At 45.8% G+C, this 26,202-nt stretch overlaps 1 protein-coding gene and 1 long non-coding RNA gene across 8 annotated transcripts in view; both read left to right on the plus strand.

The window, feature by feature from the left end:
* Positions 1–26,202, plus strand: part of SHROOM3 (shroom family member 3) — a 432,673-nt gene that overhangs the window by 204,784 nt on the left and 201,687 nt on the right. The window lies entirely within an intron of this gene.
* LOC120989725 lies at positions 7,924–25,521 on the plus strand. Its single transcript, XR_005776312.1, has 3 exons — positions 7,924–8,082; positions 22,951–22,954; positions 25,510–25,521. It is a non-coding gene; the product is annotated as an uncharacterized LOC120989725 (long non-coding RNA).

The following is a 26,202-nucleotide window of genomic DNA, read 5'->3' on the forward strand; positions in this document are numbered from 1 at the left end:
TCAGTATTTCTTTTGGTAGGCCAGTTCTGGAAAATATATGAACCAACTCCCGAGCAATGCACTTGGAGGAGGTATTCCGCAACGGAATGGCTTCAGGATACCTGGTGGCATAGTCCAGCACTACCAAAATATACTGGTGGCCTCGGGCAGACCTAACTAACGGCCCCACCAAATCCATAGCTATTCTGTCAAATGGAATCTCAATTATTGGCAGGGGAACCAAGGGGCTCCGAAAGTGACTCACAGGAGCCGTTACTTGGCAGGTAGGGCAGGACCGACAAAACCTTTCAACCTCTTGGTAACAACCTGGCCAATAGAACCTTTGCAGGATTCTTTCCTTTGTTTTGTCAGTCCCCAGATGACCCCCAAGTAAATGGGTGTGGGCCATATCAAGGACCATCCTTCTATAAGGTATGGGTACCACCAATTGCTCCACAATTTCATTACGCATCTTAGTAACACGATACAGTAAGTTATCACTGACAGCAAAATGAGGAAACCTTTGATCAGCATTAGGCTCCTGAGGTACCTCATTCAGTACAGTTACATTTTCCCATGCATGTTTCAGGGTGGAGTCTCGTAACTGAGCAGTCCCAAAGTTCTCCCGTGACACTTCCAAGTCTGGTACATTCTGCTCAGGGTTAGACTCCTCACCCTCATCCCCAGCCAATACTTCAAGGGGAAAACTGTCTGATACCTCATTGGTCACCCCTACAGCATCTGTTTGGGCTTCTTCCCCTAAAGGAATTGGGCTGAAAGAAGGTGAACATGCAACAGGCGTATCATTACAGTGGGAATGAGACCAGAGTTCCCAGAACAACGGAAAATCACGTCCCACAATCAATGGATGTAATAAGTCTGGTACCACACCCACTTCATGGATCACTGTCCCGCAGCCAGTCCCTACAGTCACTTTGGCCAGCGGATAATGCTTAGTGTCCCCTTGGATACAAACCACCCCCACCCGCCTTTCAGGGATGACCAGGTCATGGGGTACGGCAGCACACAAGAGGGTGACCAGGCTACCTGAGTCCAAAAGGGCCACAACACTAACCCCGTTTACCTGGAGTTGACGCTCCTGGGGACCTGGTTCCTGCAGGGGTGTAGCACTGCAAACAGGACGAGCAAACATGGAGAGGCGGCGGGTGGCACCACACTCCATTGGCTCCTCCCCCTGGGAACAGTGTGCTGCAATATGCCCTGGTTGCTGACACTTCCAACAACGGACGTCAGGTCGGCCTTCGAGTGGGGCTTCAGAACGGGAGGGTACCTTTCTTGGAATGAAAAACCTCTTTCCCCGGGGTGAGCCACCCAGGCTTTGTCTGTTGGCTCGGTCCTCCTGCTCAGAGGTAGAAATGGCTGTGGAGGTTGCTCTCTGTCGACGACCACCAGAGGATCCCACGAACTGCTGTGGTTTACCTTCAGGCCTCAGACAGGTCTCGGTAGTGGTAAACCGCTCCACAAGTGAAACCAATTGATCCAGGGTTTTGGGGTCTCCCTGAGCAACCCAGCGGTGAATGTCCCAAGGAAGTCCACTCACATAGCGGTCGAGCACGATTCGTTCGACCATGTCTGCTGTACTCAGTGTCTCGGGTTGTAGCCACTTGCGCACAAGGTGTAACAAATCAAACATTTGAGAGCGGGGCGGTTTTTTCTCTTCAAACCGCCATTCATGGACTCTGCGAGCGCGCACAGATAAGGTGACTCCCAGCCTGGCCATGATTTCTGCTTTAAGGATATCATAGTCTTTGGCCTGTTCTGCTGTTAAATCAAAATATGCTTTTTGCGGCTGTCCAGTCAAATAAGGCGCCAGAACCTCAGTCCATTCAGCCACAGGGAGTTTCTCCCTTTCCACAATCCTTTCAAACACCGCCAGATAGGCCTCTATGTCGTCATCTGGAGTCATTTTTTGCAAGGCGCGGTGCACTGCTTTTTTTTCATTCACAGTCCCAGCTAATTCCTCTATATTCCTTGGTTGAGCTGACACACTCTCTCTCAGGACTGTGATCTGTTCCAGCAACAGACGGTTGGTTTCCTGCTGGGCAGCACTGACCTGCACAAACTGCTTAACCAGCTCCTCCATGGCAGGAGTCTCACTGGGCAACAATGTAGCAGCCTTTATCCAGGACATAAGCCGGTTACAGAGTAAAAAAAAATTATGCAGCCGTTACCCTTAGCAACCACTTGCCCGCATCCTCCACCATATGTGGAGATTGGCTGTACAAATGGTAGGCAGTCGGCAGGATTGGATGCAACATAAGGGTTTTATTGGAAAAAACACAACTCAAATTTGGTCCAACAGGATGGCTTGGCTTCAGCCCATCAAAGTTCAGTCACATAAAGCACTTATCTTCAGCCCTCATGTGTCATATAACAGTTCAATTGTTAAACAGGCAAAATACAGGAGTCACCTTTGTGCAGAATCTTGTCTTTTCCTTCTCAGGAACACTGTGGAGAGGAATGCTCCTAAGTCCTCTGCAGACCAACACCAAACACATACTGACAGTGTGTCTTTTAAATTAGCTTCCAGCTGGGTGAGGTGGTAACACAGGAGATGGAGTACGGGAGTGACCTTCCCACCCAAACTCTTCAGTCACTCCTAAATCCTGGACCCAAGTTCCAGCTACCACAAACTCAGCAATCTAACATCACTGGTTGCCATTTACCTCCGGGATTTACATCACTGAGAGCAGCAGCCTCAGTGACACATACTTACCATCAATAACCTCACCCTTTAGATGCTTACAATATATATATATATATAATTATTGATTATCATAATAAGAACCATCTCTTCTTCCATGACGCAAAAAAGGAAGATCTACAGCTCTATAATGTGAATAGTGTCCAACAAAAACACCTTTATATAACGATGTTACTGCCACAAAGTTTCAGTCTTATCTCAGGATCTTTTATAAGCAATGTAATACTGACAACTCCATACTTATATACATATAGGTATGTAGTGAACATTATCAAGTGCTCATTAACTCATACATACCATAAATACATGAAATACATGCATAAATTGATTATATTAAAAATGCTACAGTATATTCACTATATCGTACCCTTATCACAATTAATATAGTGCCCATATTCATAATATAGTATATATTTTATCTCATCTTCATAATTGACAATTATTTAAATATCCAAAGGGCGGAGATATGACGCTATTCACCAATCGACTAGTAGAAGTCGTAATAAATAAGTCACCTGTATTCCGGCATTTTCAAAAATAAACTACACACTTCTGTGCATTCTTCCGCGCTTCTATACACACCATCATATGATTGCTCACACTGGCACATGAGCCCAAATCCCGGAAGCACATCGCTAGATTCACTGAACTGTCATCGGCATGCATACACTTAGAGCACATAAGGGTGTATTTACGCGACCGTATGTATTTTGCGGTCTGCAAAACGCAGATTCACAAAAAATATGGATGATGTCCGTGTGACGTTTGTGACAATTGTGACCCATTGTGACAATGTCTATGTTTTGCAGACAAGAATAGGACATGTTCTATCTTTTTTTGCAGGGCTGCAGAACACAGGACAAGGTGTGTGGTCCAGATTTTTTTTTTTTATGAATGGGTCCGCATCCAATCCATAAAAAAATATGGATCGGGTGAGGACCAAAAATACGGTTGTGTGAATATGGTCCAATACGTCCATCTTAAAGTGAAAGACTCAATTAGATAATAATAGCTAGATAACAATATACTCATGTATGACTATATCACATGATGTCAAATAAGAGATTATTCCAATCCTATCCAAATACATCCATAGAAGTAAATTGATAGAATAATATTGATGGACATGATCCTGGTCAGGGTTCCCGATTCAAACATAGGATCCCAGCGCTGCAAGGAACCAGTGCCAACCAGGGAGCCACCATGAATTGTTGTTGATTTTCATAAACACATGATAGAAAATGATGGTCATAGACTACAAAAGCTTTTTAGCCATAGGCACTTTCCACCTATTGTCTGTAGCTGATTCCAGCAATTGTTATGACTAGTAGGTGTCATTCAGATTTCCATGCCCATGATGACATCTGTGACAAGATGGTCAGTGGTTCCTCAGTGAAAAATGTCCATGAAGAATCCTTGTTTGGTCTGCATGTCATCTGTATTCCACATATACTTTTCAACTGAAAATCAATTTCCAAAGCCTCTCCTACTAATGGTCTGTGAAACACTGACAGAACACAGATGTCATCTGTGTTGTCAGGGGCAGACTGGCAACTTAAAATGGTCCTGGAAAAAAGAGTATAATTGGCCCATACAAATTGACAGAAGGTGGGAGCAACACAAGTAGGCAGGCTCAGCCATACCATATGCAGTGCAGGCCACAGGCCTCTTCCAGCCTGGATCCTGAGATGACTGGGTTCCTGTGCCGTTTATACACTGCTTCATAGGCTTGAAGTCTAGTGGCCTGCTTCCTATGAGGTTGAACGACGGGAAAGGAAGCCATAGGCTCCTGTGCCATCATAGTATTAAACTGTATCACCATCCTGCCAGTGGTGATACAGTTGAATGCAGTAGGGCATATGTGGTATCTGAATGGGTACATAAGTACCTGATTCTCCTATTTGTAAATTAATGTTAAGGCTGTTAGATCGTTACATACCTGATGGCCTGAGGAGGGCTGAGTCCCTGTAGAGTCTATGGCCAGTCTGCCCCTGCATATTGTGTCAGTGTTTTTTCATGGACCAATAGACTTCAATGGGCATATTTGGTCCACATCACAGACTAACTTTTTAGCCTTTTCTTTCTGAAAAGTGGTTGGGACATAGGCGGGAGGATGTGGGCCATGGACCTCTTGTTGCACATTATGTTAGATATCTACTTCAGCTCCTGGCCAGAGTAGATTTCATTTCTGATGCACGGACAGTGGAATATGCAACAATATTATTATTATTGTACCTCTTAATAATGTGTCTCATCTTCCCCTAGCACAGGGCAAATTAAGACTGACGTATACAATGTCAGTTTTAATAAATCCCCCCTATATCTTAATCTCTGTCCCGCTATCAGGGTCATGTTTATGATAATTGAAGCCACATCCCCTCATATTAATAAACTGTGCTCCTCATAATTGGACCAGCCATTGACAACTCCAAAATGTGCAATATTTTGCTTCATGGCTCTGTCATAACAAGGTCCTGGGCTCAGCTTTATCTGTAAATTGGAAAACCATAATAAATTATAAAGATTACAAGTAATACATTTCTGTAGCTGAGTATACTGATAAGAACATATTGCCAGCAGGGACCTGGTCCCTTACCACCAGCCTCAAAAAAATCATGGACACTAGATAAAAGTCCCTTAGGGTCCATTCACACGTCCGCAAAATGGGTCCGCATCCGTTCTGCAATTTTGCAGAACAGGTGCGGACCCATTTATTTTCAATGGGGCCCGAATGTGCTGTCCGCATCCGCATTTGCAGATCCGCACTTCCGTTCCGCAAAAAAATAGAACATGTCCTATGAGAGTGACGGGGATGTGCGGTCCTCAAAAAATGCAGAACGCACATTGCCGGTGTCCGTGTTTTGCAGATCTGCAAAACACATACGGACGTGTGAATGGACCCTTATTTATACACACTTCTTGAAATTTCTGGCCGATTGGCAATCCTGGTTGTGCTGCTTTACATATACATGCTGCTGCTCCACTTTTGTACTATTGTACTGAGCTAATAGGTTTATAGGAGTTTTCTGGGAATTACCGATAAATATGGATAACCTATCTTTAGGATTGGTCATCAATATCAGATTGGTTGGGGTCCTGGGGAGTGATGCAGCCTCTTCATAGTATACCAGACACAGCACCTTGCATTGTATAGCAACAGTGCTTGGTATTGCAGCTGTGCTCGGTGTAGACATCACAAGCCAAAGACAAGGCCCCTTCCAACACCTGATCGATGATGGTGCCAAGAGTTGGACCCCAACGATTCGATATTTAATGACCTATCCTGAGCATGGGTCATCAATATTTAAGTCCCATACAACCCTTTTAACAATATATTGTTACTGTAGTTTATATCACATTAGCCATATTTGCATATTCACTAGCCAAGATGACATGGTCCGCGTAAGCACTTCTACCTGGCATTTTAAAGGGAATGTATCATCAGCAAATGTCCTATCATGTAGCTCATGTTTTCATGTTGAACAAATTTTTTCTTATTTCTTGTGATTATTTAATGTTCCATGTTACTGTCTTATTTTTTGTTAAATACCCATAATTGTCACTAGGTCTCATAATATGTTGAGAGGTCCTGTTCTGTACACATACCTTTTTAAGAGCCAGTGCATCAAAACCGGAAGGATTACAATGACAGATATAACACAGAATCCACCATTCTCAAAAGGTGATGTCACAACCTATCTACTCCCTCTGGACCGAACAAGTCACAGAGCATGCCAAGAAAACTCTCCAATAGAAATTAATAAAGTCCCCTCCAAACTATCCGTGGCCCATGTGGCTGCTCTCAAAGAATAGGAACATTGACATTTTTTAAATGTAGTGGCCAGTGTGAAGAAAATTTTCGGATTGTCTTTTTTAAATATAGATAGGAAGTTGGAAAATTTTAAACAAAATGACAAAAAAACTTGATTTAACCCCTTAAGGACGAGGCCAATTTTCTTTTTTACCTCCTCGCATTCCAGGACCCAAGTTTTTACTTTTCTGTTCACACAGCATTTCACAGAGGCTTGGAGGACAAAGGTGTACACCATTTAATTTAGCATATTTTCTACTAAAAAGTTAGAAAATAATTTTTTGGTGAGGTGAAATTAAAAAAAATGCATTTCCAGCATGTTTTTTCATGTTTAGTTTTTTTAGCTTTCGCTATACACTAAATATGACATGACAAAGATTATTCTGGAGTACGATTACGGCGACACCAACTTTTTTGGGAGGGACAAAATGACCAAAAACGTTGAATTGGGAATTCAGTATTCAGAATTCACTGTGCAAGAAAAATATCTTTGTATTTTAATAGATCAGATATTTTTGCATGCAGGGATACCTATTATGTTTATTTTTTTATTCTTTATTGTTATATGTAAAATTGGGAGAGGAGGGTTTCAATATTTTTTTTTAATGTTTTAAAAAAAACTTCTTTCACTGTATTTTTTGTCCCCTAGACTTCAATAGAATACTATTGCAGTCTATTTTATTCTGACAGGCTGCCTCTTAGGCCATGCCTCAGGCTCAGCTTTGCAGGCAGTTCGCTATGACAAGCCTGGGAGACTTCACGGGGCCCAAGGCTGTCATAGCAGCTGATTGCAGCCCCATAATCTCCTCCCTCATGCACATGATCATATGTATTTTGCAGTCCAAAACACGGATCCGCAAAAAATACAGATGGCATCCATGTGCATTCCATATTTTGCAGAACGGAACAGCTGGCCCCTAATAGAAAAGTCCTATCCTTGTCCGTAATGCAGACAATAATAGGACATGTTCTGTCTCTTTGTGGAATGGACATACGGAAACGGAATGCACACGGAGTAACTTCTGTTTTTTTTTTGTGGACCCTTTGAAATGAATAGTTCCGCATACGGTCTACAAAAAAAAACTGAATGGAAACAGAAAGAAAATACGTTTGTGTGCATGAACTGTTCTGATGCCATAGACAATTTTGACCACAGTATCCGAGGGGTTAAATGACCGGTCAGGGGCGTCTTTAATATTGATTGGACCCTGGGCAAGAATTTACTTGGGCCCCCTGGATCCCGCATGCCCACACCCTAGCATGCAATCACTCCCTCCACCACAACTCACACACGAAAAAAAATCCACACACTTCGTAGAGTAGTAAACTTTAATAATGATGAGTGGCTACTAAAGGTGTTCCTTGGCAGTAATGTAAATACTGCCTGTAGCGGAGTGCAATATTAGAATCCACGATCTCCGCTGGTATAACAGGTAAATCCACAGTCCGCGCTGAACAGTAAGGCAATGTTCCCAATCCTCCCAATAACCGGACGAAACACAGTCTGGGAGTCAACTGCCGGCTTTATTCACAAGCTTGTATATTTATACAGTTTTCCATACAATGGGTTTCTTTTCAGGTAGTTCAGGGGATTTCTCCCATCAGCCATTGTAATTCTCCCAACAGGCATTGCTGCACGAGAGGGACACTCCCACTAAAATGGACGGGTAAGTGGATTATCCCCTCGTGGAGCAAAACTGACAATTTACACTAAAATACCTTTTCTGGACATTATTCGGTACTTTAACATAGCCGAACGTTCGGTAGATAGCTGGGGTCTGAGCGCACCTTTTGGGAGAATACCGCTCAGATCCCAGCTGAAATGACCGAACGCCGCAACAAATACTGTCTGTATGGAAGTTCCTCTCAGTCTGTCGATTGCGCTTAGGGGAACGATCCTACCGAAAAGGATCCAGTTCCAGGCGCTCGACGACCAAACACCGCTGAAGAAACAAAGGATCCAAGACGGCCGACTGCCGCATGGTCGGTAGTCGAACGGCGGCCGTCTAGGAGAGCCTCTAATTACCGATTGCAACATTGTTGCAATTGGTTAACAAGCGCCACACGTCTCTAAGTGTGTGGTCTATCAGGGGAGCCCGCCTTCGTTCCACGACCAGCCCGGATAGCCGCTGTTCGTGAAACAAAGTGCTGGCATGCTAGTAGCTTACGGCTGCTAGCATGTGAATTACCATAGCCCAATATACATAGCAAAACGCATATAGCATACAGCACAACCTACAGACAACCTTTCTTACATTATAGTCCAGAAGTGGCTAGGTTTGCCACACTGCCTTTTTTTCTGAAAAGGCAGTATTTACATTAAAAAGCTTGCAGAGACATGCTATAGACACCAGAATTACTACGTTTAGCTGTTGTGGTTCTGGTGACTATAGTGTCCCTTAATATAGAGAAGAAAAAAAAGAATCAGCACAAAAGTTTAAAATAAAATAGTTGTATCATTATTCAAAAAATTTAAAAACCACAACTTCGTACACAAATATATAGTATTTTGCAGATTACTTTTTTTTTTTTTACATTGTGCAGATAGTACTAAACTACTAACCCCTCCATCCACCCCTACATACAGGGTAATGCAGCGCCACATACCTCTTACATCCAGTGACGTCTCTTTGATGTAGATGTTCTCTTTCCTCATCTTCTCCTTTCAGACCTTAAGACCAGACCACCATTTTTCAGCTATTTCTCATCTCTGCAGTTTGACAAACTAAATCTTAGTTTACTACTTTTCCATCATCCTCCCATCTTCTGGACAAATCATCCTACCACCCCCAATACTGTGCCGCTGTGCTTCCCAATACTATACTGCAGAAACAGATAAACCCCTGATAATAATAGTACCATGCAGATAGTGCCCATCAACAGGGCTGTCTTTAACGTGGGACAAAAGGGACAGCTGCCCCGGGCCCAGTTGCTCCAGGGGGGCCCAAGGCAACTGCCTCTTGAGCCCCGCTGACTACTGGAGGACATTTCATGGGTCCATACTTTATTAACTAAGTAGCAGGACATCTAGGACATACATGGGGGATGTCCCTGCACTTACTATTATTTATGGGTGCAGCTCCGTTGCGCTGCTGTGGCCCCCGTTACATTCTCTGGCGCTGTATGCTAAGTAACAGCATTGGAACACCAGGGAGGAGACATCAGCTTTTCTCTGTGGGCGTTCCTTCTCCTTTCTTCAGCCATGGAGAAGAAACACCCAGGGAGAAAAGCTGATGCATACAGCGCAGGAGAATGTAACGGGGGCCACAGCGGCGCAATGGAGCGGCGCTCAGAAATAATAGTAAGTGCAGGGACATCCCCCATGTATGCCCTACATGTCCTGCTACTTAGTTAAATAAGTATGGACCCATGAATGCGGCAGCGGCACTTGTGTTCTCCCTCTTGCCCAGGGTCCAATCAATATTAAAGACGGCCCTGCCCTTCAATAATTATTGGCACACAGTGCACTAAAATAACTGCGCCCAGCAAATAGTGCCCCTGACACTAATAGTGCAAACATAACGTCCCCCAAAAATAATTGTGGTAAGCTGATACTGTGCCAAGGTGCCCCCACAGTAATAGTGCTCCCAAAAGTCCCACCAATAGGAATAATTCTCTGCTAGAGCACACATGGTAGTAATAGTGCTCCTACAGTTCCCCCAACATGTCCCTACTGTGCCACAGAAGTAATAATGCTCCCATAGTGCCCATACTAGTAATCATGTTCCCCATAGACCCCCAGTAGTAATAAAGCCCATCATAATGCCCCCCAGTAGTAATAATTCACCTTATAATGTGCCAGTGCAAAAAATACCCCTTTTAATGCCCCCAGTTGAGCTAATGTCCCCATAGTGCCCCCATAATGTGCCAGTATAAAATACCCCTACATAGTGCCCCCAGTAAATGCCTCATAGTGCTCCTCTCCCCCCTTCTTCCTAGTGCCCTCCATAATGTACCAGTATAAAATGCCCCATATATAGTGCCCCAGTAGAGGAGCCCATAGTACTCCTCTCTCCCCTTCCCCATAGTACCCACCATAATGTGCCCCAGTATAAAATGCCCCTATACAGAGCCCCCCATATAAAATACCCCTTCTTTGTGGCCTCAGTAGATGCCCCCAATAATGTGCCAGTAAGAACTGCCCCCATAGATGTTCCCATAGTGCCACCCAATAATGTGCGAGTAAAAAGTGCCACCAATAATGTGCCAGGAAGAAGTGCCCACATAGATGCCCCCACAGTGCCCCCCAATAATGTTCCAGTAACAGGTGCCCCCATAGATGCCCCCAATCATGTGCCAGTAGTAGTACCATATAAAAAAAATAAACACTTATACCTACCTCCGTCAGGCTGGCAGCGAGGCGATGCAGGCCTCTTCCGGCCTGTGTCCCGCGCTGTACAGCTCAGGCGGCGCAATGACGCCTAGTGCCTGCAGCCTATCAGAGGAACGGGGAAGGGAGACGCCTCTCCCTCCCCTACCCCGCCGCAGCACTTCCATCTGTATCGCTGTCCTGAGGATGGCGATACAGATGACTATGGAGATGAGCGCTTCCACAATGGAAGCGCTCATCTCCCTGTGCCCTGCTGCCACCCCCCACGTCTCCAGTGGCCAGCGGGGCTCAAGAGGCAGCTGCCTTGGGCCCCCCATGAGCAACTGGGCCGCAACTAGGCCCGGGGCAGCTGCCCCTTTTGCCCAGCGTTAAAGACGGCCCTGATCCGAGTTATATTTGATGTCGGTCATTGCGCCCAGGTGCCAGCTGTAATACACAGCCAGCACCAGTTGTGTATGGAGCTGGACCAGCTGATGACCCCACCCAATGCAGCTCTCCTGCCTCGATGACGTACTAAAACATCAGGAGATATTAAAGGTTAAACAATAGGTCATTTTCTGATGACACATTTCCTTGAAATAAACTTCCAAGAGTCTATTTGTTTTACAGGTGCACCCACAGAGTTGAAATTGTTCGGTCATCTCAGAAGCAAAGGAATGCCCTCCCTCCTACATTTGATGGCAGATACCTTTTAATATTTGAATTTCCTGCTGTAAAATGTCATGCTGCAAAATATCGACACATCATTAGTACAATGATATAGGCATGTAGGGGGAGATTTAGCAAACTGGTGTAAAGGAAAACTGGCTTAGTTGCCCGTAGCAACCAATCAGATTCCACCTTTAATTTTTCAGATCTCCTTTTGAAAATGAAAGGTGAAATCTGATTGGTTGCTATGGGCAACTAAGCCAGTTATCCTTTACACCAGTTTTGATAAATCTCCCTCGTAATCTGTATAAATGCAGAAGTCAGCAGCGCTCTAGTGGCAATCATCGCTGAAATTCGAATGCAAAGACAGCATTTGTACCTGGGTTTTAAAGGGACACTGACAGGCCAAATCAGCATATACAGGGAGTGCAGAATTATTAGGCAAATGAGTATTTTGACCACATCATCCTCTTTATGCATGTTGTCTTACTCCAAGCTGTATAGGCTCGAAAGCCTACTACCAATTAAGCATATTAGGTGATGTGCATCTCTGTAATGAGAAGGGGTGTGGTCTAATGACATCAACACCCTATATCAGGTGTGCATAATTATTAGGCAACTTCCTTTCCTTTGGCAAAATGGGTCAAAAGAAGGACTTGACAGACTCAGAAAAGTCAAAAATAGTGAGATATCTTGCAGAGGGATGCAGCACTCTTAAAATTGCAAAGCTTCTGAAGCGTGATCATCGAACAATCAAGCGTTTCATTCAAAATAGTCAACAGGGTCGCAAGAAGCGTGTGGAAAAACCAAGGCGCAAAATAACTGCCCATGAACTGAGAAAAGTCAAGCGTGCAGCTGCCAAGATACCACTTGCCACCAGTTTGGCCATATTTCAGAGCTGCAACATCACTGGAGTGCCCAAAAGCACAAGGTGTGCAATACTCAGAGACATGGCCAAGGTAAGAAAGGCTGAAAGACGACCACCACTGAACAAGACACACAAGCTGAAACGTCAAGACTGGGCCAAGAAATATCTCAAGACTGATTTTTCTAAGGTTTTATGGACTGATGAAATGAGAGTGAGTCTTGATGGGCCAGATGGATGGGCCCGTGGCTGGATTGGTAAAGGGCAGAGAGCTCCAGTCCGACTCAGATGCCAGCAAGGTGGAGGTGGAGTACTGGTTTGGGCTGGTATCATCAAAGATGAGCTTGTGGGGCCTTTTCGGGTTGAGGATGGAGTCAAGCTCAACTCGCAGTCCTACTGCCAGTTTCTGGAAGACACCTTCTTCAAGCAATGGTACAGGAAGAAGTCTGCATCCTTCAAGAAAAACATGATTTTCATGCAGGACAATGCTCCATCACACGCGTCCAAGTACTCCACAGCGTGGCTGGCAAGAAAGGGTATAAAAGAAGAAAATCTAATGACATGGCCTCCTTGTTCACCTGATCTGAACCCCATTGAGAACCTGTGGTCCATCATCAAATGTGAGATTTACAAGAAGGGAAAACAGTACACCTCTCTGAACAGTGTCTGGGAGGCTGTGGTTGCTGCTGCACGCAATGTTGATGGTGAACAGATCAAAACACTGACAGAATCCATGGATGGCAGGCTTTTGAGTGTCCTTGCAAAGAAAGGTGGCTATATTGGTCACTGATTTGTTTTTGTTTTGTTTTTGAATGTCAGAAATGTATATTTGTGAATGTTGAGATGTTATATTGGTTTCACTGGTAAAAATAAATAATTGAAATGGGTATATATTTGTTTTTTGTTAAGTTGCCTAATAATTATGCACAGTAATAGTCACCTGCACACACAGATATCCCCCTAAAATAGCTAAAACTAAAAACAAACTAAAAACTACTTCCAAAAATATTCAGCTTTGATATTAATGAGTTTTTTGGGTTCATTGAGAACATGGTTGTTGTTCAATAATAAAATTAATCCTCAAAAATACAACTTGCCTAATAATTCTGCACTCCCTGTATAGTTAGATATATCACATTACAGGTCTTATAGAGTCTTTTAAAAGCATATAACTATCCCCCCTGTCCACCTTATAAAGAGCGAAATATAAAGTTTTATAACCTGCTTCTGCGGTCAGCAATCTGCCCAAGGGGCGGCGTTTCATGTGAAAATGCGCCCAGCCAGCCTTCCCAACTGCCGTTCTTAAGCCCCGCCCAGCTCATCATTATTCACTTCGCTGGGCGGCGGCTAGAACTCTCCCCAGTCCCGATCCTGCGCCTGCGCAATTCAATCCTCCGGGCATCGTTCATGCCCAATCTTCTGCGCCTGCGCCCCGCCGTGCCGTCGGACGCACTATAATTAACCCCTTATATGATGTGAGTGAGCAGCGCTCTGAAGCGCTGCTCTGAACAGTGCATGGCTGAGGCTGCAACTGCCTCGAAGACGCAGGCTGGTGTGTGTACGCAGGCGCGATCTAACGGCACGGCGGGGCGCAGGCGCAGAAGATTGGGCATGAACGATGCCGGGAGGATTGAATTGCGCAGGCGCAGGATCGAGACTGGGGAGAGTTCTAGCCGCCGCCCAGCGAAGTGAATAATGATGAGCTGGGCGGGGCTTAAGAACAGCAGTTGGGAAGGCTGGCTGGGCGCATTTTCACATGAAACGCCGCCCCTTGGGCAGATTACTGACCGGACAAGCAGGTTATAAAACTTTATATTTCGCTCTTTATAAGGTGGACAGGGGGGATAGTTATATGCTTTTAAAAGACTCTATAAGACCTGTAATGTGATATATCTAACTATATATGCTGATTTGGCCTGTCAGTGTCCCTTTAAGTTTCAGGGGTCTCAAAGGCTCCTTTGCGCAGCAGTATTATAAATGGCACATGGTAAGTGGAGGGCCCATGCTCAAGGACTAGGCCTGTGCCTGTTTGGTAGACCCCTAGTAAAGAAGGGTTTAGATGAAAAAAAAAATCATTAGACTTTCAAGTTTTTCCATTATATCTACTGGACCAGAGGTAGATACTTAAAAGGCACAATATGGGATGTAATATTCAAGTCTGTAATTACCCCACAATGGATATTTCTACCCAAGATGTGTTTTATTGAGGAGGATCTTTTATAGCCTAGGACAGTTTTAAAATAGCATTACTGAACAATAAGAGCATAACCACAGTGTGATATTATAGCCAGCTATCATCGATTCTAGGGTTTCACTTCATTAAAAATCCAACCATTTCAATATAAACCTGTCTGTCTAATGTGCGGGATCACAGAAAGGTTAATCGAATAGTCCAACAATTCAGTTACCGTCAATTACAGTAAATGCAATTTAACAGCCTCAAAACCTACACATTATTGGATATCCCTTAGGCTGCAACTACAAGTGAATACAGTGTTTGGTTACTTAAAGGGAGTCTGTCACCACATTTTGACATTTTAGACCGCTTACATAGCGCTGTAGCATAACTGTAGATGATTCAAATGGTACCTTTGTTGTGTTCTTGTGAAGTTCACCCGAGGCAAAAACGGACTTTTATTCGTATGTAAGTGAGGGCTCGCAAGTGCCCATGGGCGGCGTTCACTTCGTTAGAGCCCAGGCTGCTCTGCCTCTTTTGCTCATATCCCCACCCCAGCCTCTGCCTCTGCCCACTCTTCTCTTACGTTGCGTCCTCCTTCTCTCCCAGCGAGATCCCGCTCCTGCCCTCTCCCTCGCTGGGCTGGGGCATGCGCACTGCAATGCCCATTGTGGGCACGGCATCACTGTAGCTACTGCACATGTGCCGGCCAACGGCGCGAAACCAGCGGCAAGGAGGCGGACCAGAGGCGCAGTAGCTTCAGTCATGCCGTGCCATCGCAGTTCGCATGCCCTGGCCCAGCGAGGGAGAGCGCAGCCGCGGGATCTCGCTGAGAGAGAAGGAGGACGCAAGAGAAGGATGGGCAGAGGCAGAGGCTGGGGCGGGGATATGAGCAAAAGAGGCAGAGCAGCCTGGGCTCCAACGAAGTGAATGCCGCCCCTGGGCACTTGCGAGCCCTCATTTACATACGGATAAAAGTAAGTTTTTGCCTCGGGTGAACTTCACAAGAACACAACAAAGGTACCATTTGAATCATCACCAGTAATGCTACAGCGCTATGTAAGCGGTCTATAATGTCAAAATGTGGTGACAGACTCCCTTTAATCTAAAGAGACTGAAAAATTGTACTTTCTCAAAACCATATTTTATTACTTGAAGTGCTTAAAGGGGTTTTCTGGGATTTTAATATTGATGGAGCCTTTAAGGGTGCAAGTTAGGCAGCTATACCCTTAAGATAAGATTTGACTGAACATTAATTTGACCAACAGCTATCATGCCCAGTTAGAGATGAGCAAATCAATTGCAAAGGAATCAAATTCATCTTGAATTTTCAAAAAAATCATATTCTAGCCTTATCCAAATCTTTTGTGATTTGATTCGGACAAATCTCTTTAAAAAAATCTGTGCAGAGGAAATCTGGTGACAGAGTAATCCTGTACCTTTTAGATGGTGGGATACCGCTTGCTCAGAAGTTTTGAGGCAGAATTAAAGTGGAATAATAAAAGTACTGGTAGTTTATTGGCACCAAACAGTTGGGCTTATGCCTATGCTACTGAGAGGAGGTTTCCCCATAGATACTTCTTTGATCAGAGTGGCTCTAACAAGTCTCTGAGTACCAAGATAGTTTAGCAGCATGAAAACTGCCTAAGTCTGGTTGTGGTGAGTCTACCGAGAGAATGTCTTCACAGAATCTAGTGAGGGGACACACCACTGAATAGTATTTGTTGCCTGAGTGGACTACGTTGTTTTTTTATATCATGTGTTTTTTTCAGCTTCCTTTTTAAAAACTGCAGTGAGGAAAGAAATGACGTTCATTCTTGCCAAAACTCCCATTTGCAATGGGTAGGATAAAAAAAGCCTCAAAAACCAAGCAGAAATGTGAAGTCACCCTAATGGAATTTAGAGGACAAGCTTGTTGGGTTTACAACTTCCAAAAGTGTGTTGTAGTTGGAAAAGAAATTAAGAAAATATTTATGTGTTACAAAAGCCATTGGATTACTTCAATAATAATATTTTGCTGTTGGAGATTTTGTAAGCTTCTTTCATCCTATAAGACAACAATTTTTAATATATAATAATTATGTATACTTATTGTTATTACTATTTAATACCTTTATAATCTATCTATCTATCTATCTATCTATCTATCTATCTATCTATCTATCTATCTATCTATCTAAAGAAACATAAATTAGCAGCACTTCCAATGCCAGGTGCAATGTCCTTAAGAATTTCCGGATAGAAAATCCATAGTTGCCAAAAATGATTGAAGCAAGGCAGCACTCCGGTCTTTAAAGTGAAAAAAGTGATTCTTTATTACACCAATATGCATATTGGTGTAATAAAGGATCACTTTTTTTCACTTGAAAGAACGGAGTGCTGCCTTGCTTCAATCATTTTTGGTATCTTATCTACAGTGCTGCCCATAATTATTCATACCCCCTGGCAAATTTTGACTTAAAGTTACTTTTATTCAACCAGCAGGTAATTTTTGATGGGAAATTACATAGGTGTCTCCCAAAAGATAATAAGACGATGTACAAGAAGCATTATTGTGGAAAAAACACATTTCTCAGCTTTTATTTACATTTGAGCAAAAAGTGTCCAGTCCAAAATGATTCATACCCTTCTCAATAATCAATAGAAAAGCCTTTATTGGCTATTACAGCAATCAAACGCTTCCTATAATTGCAGACCAGCTTTTTGCATGTCTCCACAGGTATTTTTGCCCATTCATCTTTAGCAATGAGCTCCAAATCTTTCAGGTTGGAGGGTCTTCTTGCCATCACCCTGATCTTTACCTCCCTCCACAGAGTCTCAATTGGATTCAAGTCTGGACTCTGGCTGGGCAACTCCAAAACGTTAATGTTGTTGTCTGCTAACCATTTCTTCACCACGGAAAATGCAAATGTGATCGCACACTACATCCAGCACTCTGCCCTCCATGCTGGACGAGACATTGGTTTATATTTTGGCCAAAGCATAGTAAGCCACTCACCGCGTCAAGGTTGTCTCATGAGTGGTCCCATTTCTTCACCACGTTTGCTGTGTGTTTTGGGTCATTGTCATGCTGAAATGTCCACTGGTGCCCAAGGCCAAGTTTCTCTGCAGACTGCCTGATGTTGTCGTTGAGAATCCTCATGTCTTGCTCTTTCTTCATGGTGTCGTTTACTGTGATTAGGTTCCCTGGTCCATTGGCTGAAAAACACCCCGAAAGCATTAGGTTCCCACCACCATGTTTGACAGTGGGGATGGTGTTCTTTGGGTTGAAGGCTTCTCCTTTTTTACGCCAACTGGCCACTTTTTGCTCAAATGTAAATAAAAGCTGAGAAATGTTTATTTTCCACAATAATGCCTCTTGTACATAGTCTTATTATCTTTTGGGAGACACCTATGTCATTTCCCGTCAAAAAATTACTTGCTGGTTGAATAAAAGTAACTAAGTCAAAATTTGACAGGGGTATGAATAATTATGAGCAGCACTGTATCCATGATCTATCTATCTTCTGTCTATCTGTCGGTCTCTATCTTTAGCTCATTTTTCATTATTATTTTTTATTTTCATTATGTTATTTTTTGTTGTACAAGAGATTTATGAGCCATATGTACATAAAACTTTCATGTTACTCGTTACTGTGAACATCAGCTGTCACTTTTTAATACGAAAATCTGCTATATGCTGAGATAGATTATCCTATATTTTTATGTCGCTTTTTATGACTGCTTAGTTAAGTAAAGAGACCAGACAGTGACATTTGCAGAGATCCTGTAATATGCAGGATGTAATGGACTTTGAGCAGCCATGCACTTTGGTCTCCACCTAGCTTATCCACAATCCTTCAAATGCATTGCCTACACTTTCTTGAGTGAACACAAATCATGCTTGAAGGTTTTATAAGTCAGTGTTCCAGTCCCTGACATTTTAAGTCTAGATGCTATTTACCAGTACGTCTACCTTCAGTGTGTGAACCTTGTGCACTGTACACGCTACAGACAGATCACACAGACCAAACATTAGCTGTTCTTATCTTTGTGCTGTATGACTTTTGACAGGCCACACCTAGTGATAATCATAACTGGTATCATATTTTTAGCCTTAGGCAGCATTTTATTTGCTGTTTAGTAGGCTAGGACTACACTTAGACTTTTATCTCTTCCTGGGGAAAATTGATGTATGCAGAAATGGATTGAGTGCCTATAAAATATATTCCAAATTAATGCGGTCGGGTGAGTTAAAATTTCATATGGACATAAGTATTCAGACCCTTTGCTATGACACTTGAAATTTAGCTCTAGGGGCCACCTGTGGTAAATTCAGTTCACTGGACATGATTTGGAAAGACACACTCCTGTCCATATAAGACCTCATAGCTGATAATACATATCAGAGCAACTACCGTGCCTTGAGGACTAAAGAACTGCCTGTAGAGCTCAGAGACAGGATTGTGTGGAGACACAGATCTGGAGAAGAGTATCAAAAATTTCTGCTGCACCAAAAGTTCCCAAGAGCACAGTGGCCTCCATAATTCTTAAATGGAGGAAGTCTTCCTAGAGATGGCTGCCCCACCAATCACGGGAGAAAGAACTTGGTAAGAAAGAACCCAATGGTCACTCTGTAGAGTTGAGCGAACACCTGGATGTTCGGGTTCGACGAGTTCGGCCGAACTTTCGAAAAATGTTCGGGTTCGGGATCCGAACTCGACCCGAACTTCATCCCGAACCCGAACCCCATAGAAGTCAATGGGGACCCGAACTTTTGGGCACTAAAAAGGCTGTAAAACACACCCGGAAAGGGCTAGAGGGCTGCAAAAGGCAGCAAAATGTAGTTAAATCCCCTGCAAACAAATGTAGATAGGGAAATGATGAGTTAACATAAAATAAATAAAAATTAAACAATATTAATTGGAGTGAGGTCCCATAGCACAGAATCAGGCTTCAAGTCACCCACCAATGGAGAAGGTCACTTACTATTATTTTGACCACAGCACCCAGACAAAGGAGAGAGGTCCCACAGCAGAGAACCAGGCATCATATCACCCACCACAGGAGTAGGCCACCATTTAGTTACTTTGACCCCTACACCCAGACGGAGGAGAGAGGTTACACAGCAGAGAATCAGGCATTTAGATCACCCACCACAGGAGTAGGCCACCATTGAATCAGACCCCGGCAACCATGTCAGATGGCACAAGCATAAGCTTTATATCAATCAGCACAGGAGAAGGCGACTTTCACAGACTTTGACCCCTACACCCGGACGGAGGAGAGAGGTTTCAAAGCAGAGAATCAGGCATTTAGATCACCCACCACAGGAGTAGGCCCCAATTTAATGGGACCCCGGCAACCATGTCAGATGGCACAACCATCAGCTTCATATCAATCAGCACAGGAGAAGGCGACTTTGAAAGACTTTGACCCCTACACCCAGACGGAGGAGAGAGGTTTCACAGCAGAGAATCAGGCATTTAGATCACCCACCACAGGAGTAGGCCCCCATTGAATCAGACCCTGGCAACCATGTCAGATGGCACAACCATCAGCTTTATATCAATCAGCACAGGAGAAGGCGACTTTGAAAGACTTTGACCCCTACACCCAGATGGAGGAGAGAGGTTTCACAGCAGAGAATCAGGCATCATATCAACCACCACAGGAGAAGCCACCATTTAGTTACTTTGACCCCTGCACCCAGGAAGAGGAGAGAGGCACCACAGCACATATTCTGGCATCATATCAGCCACCACAGGAGAAGCCACCATTGAGTTACTTTGACCCCCGCACCCAGGAAGAGGAGAGAGGCACCACAGCACATATTCTGGCATCATATCAGCCACCACAGGAGAAGCCACCATTGAGTTACTTTGACCCCCGCACCCAGGAAGAGGAGAGAGGCACCACAGCACATATTCTGGCATCATATCAGCCACCACAGGAGAAGCCACCATTGAGTTACTTTGACCCCTGCACCCAGGAAGAGGAGAGAGGCCCCACAGCACATATTCTGGCATCATATCAGCCACCACAGGAGAAGCCACCATTGAGTTACTTTGACCCCTGCACCCAGGAAGAGGAGAGAGGCCCCACAGCACATATTCTGGCATCATATCAGCCACCACAGGAGAAGCCACCATTGAGTTACTTTGACCCCCGCACCCAGGAAGAGGAGAGAGGCACCACAGCACATATTCTGGCATCATATCAGCCACCACAGGAGAAGCCACCATTGAGTTACTTTGACCCCTGCACCCAGGAAGAGGAGAGAGGCCCCACAGCACATATTCTGGCATCATATCAGCCACCACAGGAGAAGCCACCATTGAGTTACTTTGACCCCTGCACCCAGGAAGAGGAGAGAGGCCCCACAGCACATATTCTGGCATCATACTAACCACCCCAGGAGAAGCCACCATTGAGTTACTTTGACCCCTGCACCCAGGAAGAGGAGAGAGGCCCCACAGCACATATTCTGGCATCATATCAGCCACCACAGGAGAAGCCACCATTGAGTTACTTTGACCCCCGCACCCAGGAAGAGGAGAGAGGCACCACAGCACATATTCTGGCATCATATCAGCCACCACAGGAGAAGCCACCATTGAGTTACTTTGACCCCTGCACCCAGGAAGAGGAGAGAGGCCCCACAGCACATATTCTGGCATCATACTAACCACCACAGGAGAAGCCACCATTGAGTTACTTTGACCCCTGCACCCAGGAAGAGGAGAGAGGCCCCACAGCACATATTCTGGCATCATATCAGCCACCACAGGAGAAGCCACCATTGAGTTACTTTGACCCCCGCACCCAGGAAGAGGAGAGAGGCACCACAGCACATATTCTGGCATCATATCAGCCACCACAGGAGAAGCCACCATTGAGTTACTTTGACCCCCGCACCCAGGAAGAGGAGAGAGGCACCACAGCACATATTCAGGCATCATATCACACACCACAGGAGAAGGCCTCTTTCAGTGATTTAGGCCTTTGGACCCAGACAGAGGAGAGAGGCACCACAGCACATATTCTGGCATCATATCAGCCACCACAGGAGAAGCCACCATTTAGTTACTTTGACCCCTTCACCCAAACAGAGGAGAGAGGTTCCACATCAGAGAATCAGGCATCATATCAACCACCACAGGAGTAGGCCACAATTTAGTTTATTTGACCTCTGCACCCAGGAAGAGGAGAGAGGCCCCACAGCACATATTCTGGCATCATATCACACACCACAGGAGAAGGCCTCTTTCAGTGATTTAGGCCTTTGGACCCAGACAGAGGAGAGAGGTCAGAGATTAGCTTCATATCCCCCAGCACAGCAGAAGACCGCTTTATTTGACTTAGGCCTCAGCACCCAGACAGAAGACAGAGGTAGCATGGCAGAGGTTATGGCTTCATGTCACCCGTTAGTTTAACCGGCCACTTTCATCTGGTTAGGCCCCGGCGCCCAGACAGAGAAGAGTTTCATTCAACTGTGGGTTTCATAAAATTTGTATCAAATAAAGAAGTGGCCCGTAGCACAACAAGACATGTTTTAGGCAGTTAATAAGGACTACTCTGCACAAGGGAGGGACAGGTCCTGTGGGATCCATGCCTGGTTCATCTTTATGAAGGTCAGCTTGTCCACGTTGGCTGTGGACAGGCGGCTGCGCTTGTCAGTAATGACGCCCCCTGCCGTGCTGAATACGCGTTCAGATAAAACGCTGGCCGCCGGGCAGGAAAGCACCTCCAAGGCATAACATGCTAACTCTGGCCACGTGGACAATTTCGAAACCCAGTAGTTGAATGGGGCCGAACCATCCGTCAGGATGTGGAGGGGTGTGCAGACATACTGTTCAACCATGTTAGTGAAATGCTGCCTCCTGCTAACACGTTCCGTATCAGGTGTCGGTGCAGATAGCTGTGGCGTGGAGACAAAACTTTTCCACATTTCTGCCATGCTAACCCTGCCCTCAGATGAGCTGGCCGTGACACAGCTGCGTTGGCGACCTCTTGCCACTCCTCTGCCTTCACCTTCCACCTGTTCCCCTGTGACATGTGGGAATGCTCTCAAGAGCGCCTCTATCAGCGTGCGCTTGTACTCGCGCATCTTACGGTCGCGCTCCAGTTCAGGAATTAAAGTGGGCACATTGTCTTTATACCGGGGATCCAGCAGGGTGGCCACCCAGTAGTCTGCACACGTTAAAACGTGGGCAACTCTGCTGTCGTTGCGCAGGCATTGGAGCATATATTCGCTCATGTGGGCCAGGCTACCCATGGGTAAGGACAAGCTGTCCTCTGTGGGAGGCGTATCGTCATCGTCCACCGTATCCCCCCAGCCACGCACCAGTGATGGGCCTGGGCTGCCACCCCGCTGTGAACTTGCGTCATCCTCGTCCCCCTCCACCTCCTCCTCCTCATCCTCCTCGACCTCCAGTACAGTGCCTTGGCTGGCGACTTGTGAACCTGTCCTCTGCTGCTTAAACAAACCTCCCTCTGAGCCACTTCGAACAGACTGGCCCGAAAGTGTTAGAAACGAGCCCTCATCCTCCTCCTCCTCCTCCACCTGGGCCACCTCCTCTAACATCATTGCCCTAAGTGTTTTCTCAAGGAGACATAGAAGTGGTATTGTAACGCTGATAACAGTGTCATCGCCACTGGCCATGTTGGTGGAGTACTCGAAACAGCGCAGCAGGGCACACAGGTCTCGCATGGAGGCCCAATCATTGGTGGTGAAGTGGTGCTGTTCGGCAGTACGACTGACGCGAGCGTGCTGCAGCTGAAACTCCACTATGCCCTGCTGCTGCTCGCACAGTCTCTCCAGCATGTGCAAGGTGGAGTTCCACCGGGTGGGCACGTCGCATATGAGGCGGTGAGCGGGAAGGCCGAAGTTCCGCTGTAGCGCAGACAGGCGAGCAGCGGCAGGATGTGAACGGCGGAAGCGCGCACAGACGGCCCGCACTTTATGCAGCAGCTCTGACATGTTGGGGTAGTGGTGAATGAACCTCTGCACCACCAAGTTCAGCACATGCGCCAGGCAAGGGATGTGCGTCAAACCGGCTAGTCCCAGAGCTGCCACGAGATTTCGCCCATTATCGCATACCACCAGGCCTGGCTTGAGGCCCACCGGCAGAAACCACTCGTCGGTCTGTTGTTCAATACCCCGCCACAACTCCTTTGCGCTGTGGGGCCTGTCCCCCAAACATATGAGTTTCAGAATGGCCTGCTGACGTTTACCCCGGGCTGTGCTGAAGTTGGTGGTGAAGGTGTGTGGCTGACCGGATGAGCTGGTGGAAGCAGTGGAGGAGGAAGCCGAGTAGGAGGAGGAGGCTACAGGAGGCAGAGAATGATGCCCTGCGATCCTAGGGGGCGGAAGGACGTGCGCCAAGGAACTGTCCGCCGGGGGCCCAGCCGCCACTACATTCATCCAGTGTGCAGTTAGTGAGATATAGCGTCCCTGGCCGTGCTTACTGGTCCACGTATCTGTGGTTAGGTGGACCTTGCCACAAATGGCGTTGCGCAGTGCACACTTGATTTTATCGGACACTTGCATGTGCAGGGAAGGCACGGCTGTCTTGGAGAAGTAGTGGCGGCTGGGAACCACATACTGCGGGACAGCCATGGCCATCAGCTGTTTGAAGCTGTCTGTGTCCACCAGCCGGAATGACAGCATTTCAAAGGCCAGCAGTTTAGAAATGCTGGCGTTCAGGCCAAGGGCTCGAGGGTGACTCGGGGGGAATTTGCGCTTCCTCTCTAAGGTTTGAGATATTGAGAGCTGAACGCTGCTGTGTGATATAGTGGAGACGCTAGTTGACGGTGGCGGTGGTGGTGGTGTCGGTGGCACATCCTCTGTTTGCTGCTCGGCAGGTGGCAACATTCCTCTCGAGGCGGAAGCCGAGGCAGCAGCGGTAGAGGGAGCAGGGGGAGCCTCAGCGAGTGCCTGGTTTTTAAGGTGTGTACCCCACTGCAGTTCATGCTTTGCATGTAGATGCCTGGTCATGCAGGTTGTGCTGAGGTTCAGAACGTTAATGCCTCGCCTCAGGCTCTGATGGCAGAGCGTGCAAGTCACTCGGGTCTTGTCGGTAGGACATTGTTTAAAGAAGTGCCATGCCAGGGAACTCTTTGAAGCTGCCTTTGTGGGGCTGGGTCCCTGTTGGCGATGTCCAGTAGCAGGCGAACTCTGGGGGCGGCGGCTTGTCTGCTTTGGCCCCCTGCTCCCTCTTTGGCTTCGCTGTTGTCTCGGTCTCACCACTACCTCTTCCTCTGAACTGTGAAAGTCATCACCACGACCTTCAGTCCATGTGGGGTCTAAGACCTCATCGTCCTCTGCATCGTCTTCCACCCAGTCTCCCTCCCTGACCTCCTCCTGTTCAGTTTGCACACTGCAAAAAGACGCGGCAGTGGGCACCTGTGTTTCGTCATCATCAGAGAGTCGGTGACTCTGCTGTGGTGGTATTCCCATGTCCTCTTCATCTGGAGACATAAGTGGTTGTGCGTCAGTGCATGGTATGTCTTCCTCCACTGGGGAAGGGCTAGGTGGACGCCCCTGGGAAACCCTGGAAGCAGAGTCATCAAACAGAAGAAGAGACTGCTGCATAACTTGTGGCTCAGACCGTTTCCCTGATATGCTTGGGGGTGATGTGACAGACTGATGGGCTTGGTTTTCAGGTGCCACCTGTGCGCTTTCCGCAGAAGACTGGGTGGAAGACCATGTGGTGAACGTGCTGGAAGCACTGTCGGCCACCCAATCGATTAATGCCTGTACCTGCTCAGGCCTTACCATCCTAAGAGCGGCATTGGGCCCCACGAGATATTGCGGTACATTCTGCCGGCTAGTTGAGGGAGTTCGTTCCCTACTGTGTGCGCCTGGGGCCGAACGGCCACGTCCTCTACCAGCAACAGAGGCTCCACGGACACCACCACGACCGCGTCCTCGTCCCTTAATAGTATTTTTCTTCATTGTTGCACCACAATGAAATATATTATTTTTTATAAGCAAAATCCCCTCACTGGAATACTTTCAGTCTTTTGACTGTATGGATTACAGATGGAATGACTGTTATATGTGAGTACCGCTTTCTTTGACAGATTCTAGTATGGTTACATATATGTTTTCCCAACCCCAGCACATTAGTTTGCTAATTCCAGATGTATGAAACGCAGGCCTAACTGTATCTAGTATATTGAACGCCAGATAAACTAACTTGGCCTTTTTTAAATAAAAAAAAAGTTCCCTCACTGGAATACTTTCAGTCTTTTGACTGTATGGATTACAGATGGAATGACTGTTATATGTGAGTACCGCTTTCTTTGACAGATTCTAGTATGGGTACATATATGTTTTCCCAACCCCAGCACATTAGTTTGCTAATTCCAGATGTATGAAACGCAGGCCTAACTGTATCTAGTATATTGAACGCCAGATAAACTAACTTGGCCTTTTTTAAATAAAAAAAATCCCCTCACTGGAATACTTTCAGTCTTTTGACTGTATGGATTACAGATGGAATGACTGTTATATGTGAGTACCGCTTTCTTTGACAGATTCTAGTATGGGTACATATATGTTTTCCCAACCCCAGCACATTAGTTTGCTAATTCCAGATGTATGAAACGCAGGCCTAACTGTATCTAGTATATTGAACGCCAGATAAACTAACTTGGCCTTTTTTAAATAAAAAAAATCCCC

Source organism: Bufo bufo, chromosome 2, assembly GCF_905171765.1.
Source record: "Bufo bufo chromosome 2, aBufBuf1.1, whole genome shotgun sequence".
NCBI classification, from domain to species: Eukaryota; Metazoa; Chordata; class Amphibia; order Anura; family Bufonidae; genus Bufo; species Bufo bufo.